Raw genomic sequence first — 747 nt, 5'->3', positions numbered from 1 at the left:
AATGTCAACAAAGAATTCTTTAGTACTGTTTTCTTAGGTTTTTAATGAATATGGCCGCAACGTATAAAAACATCTATAGTTTTCAAAACTCTTTCACATTTTTTTTTATAAATAACTGTAGGTATATACCTATATATATATATATTCAAACAAGGTGTATACGCGCAAAACATCATCTGTTTTAGAATTCGGAATCTTTATTTAATTATGCTGTAGATTTAACAAGTAATAATATAAAAAAACTTATTAAAAAGCTAAACATATTTATAATAGACTTAGTATCTACTACAGTAGTTACGAATAAGAAACTTCAGAAGAAATAATTAAAAAGTTTTATCTGTTGTTATGAATAATAAAATGAAATGAAGCAATTCGAATAAATATATCATAGAACTCGATTTTTGAATAAACATCAATTGTTATCATATATTTATTTTGCTAAGTTTAAACAGTGTAGATATAAATAAATTTGGTATAGGTAATTCGCCTCTGAGTCAAATTCAAGTTATCGACAAAATTAACGAATCTTTTTAAATATTCGCATTTATCGTTGTCAGTATTTGGTTTGATATGATATACTCGTAGTTAAAAACGTTGATGTATATGAAATTAAGTTGCAAACATATTTATGTCTCTCTTCTGATATGGTTTCAAATATTTTCTTATATGGTATGTGAAAATCAACCATATTGCTTTTATCTTTACGGCCATATTTCATAAGCCGGTCCTTATTTACAATTAATCGAT

The 747-nt window shown here is 25.0% G+C and overlaps 1 protein-coding gene across 1 annotated transcript in view; it reads right to left on the bottom strand.

The window, feature by feature from the left end:
* Positions 1-747, bottom strand: part of LOC119828266 (methanethiol oxidase) — a 15,155-nt gene that overhangs the window by 13,997 nt on the left and 411 nt on the right. The gene's annotated exons all lie outside the window — the stretch shown is intronic.

The sequence above is a fragment of the Zerene cesonia genome, chromosome 7 (genome assembly GCF_012273895.1).
Source record: "Zerene cesonia ecotype Mississippi chromosome 7, Zerene_cesonia_1.1, whole genome shotgun sequence".
NCBI classification, from domain to species: domain Eukaryota; kingdom Metazoa; phylum Arthropoda; class Insecta; order Lepidoptera; family Pieridae; genus Zerene; species Zerene cesonia.
The sequence above is the reverse complement of the archived record's forward strand: the minus strand, read 5'-3'. Positions and strand labels throughout refer to the sequence as shown.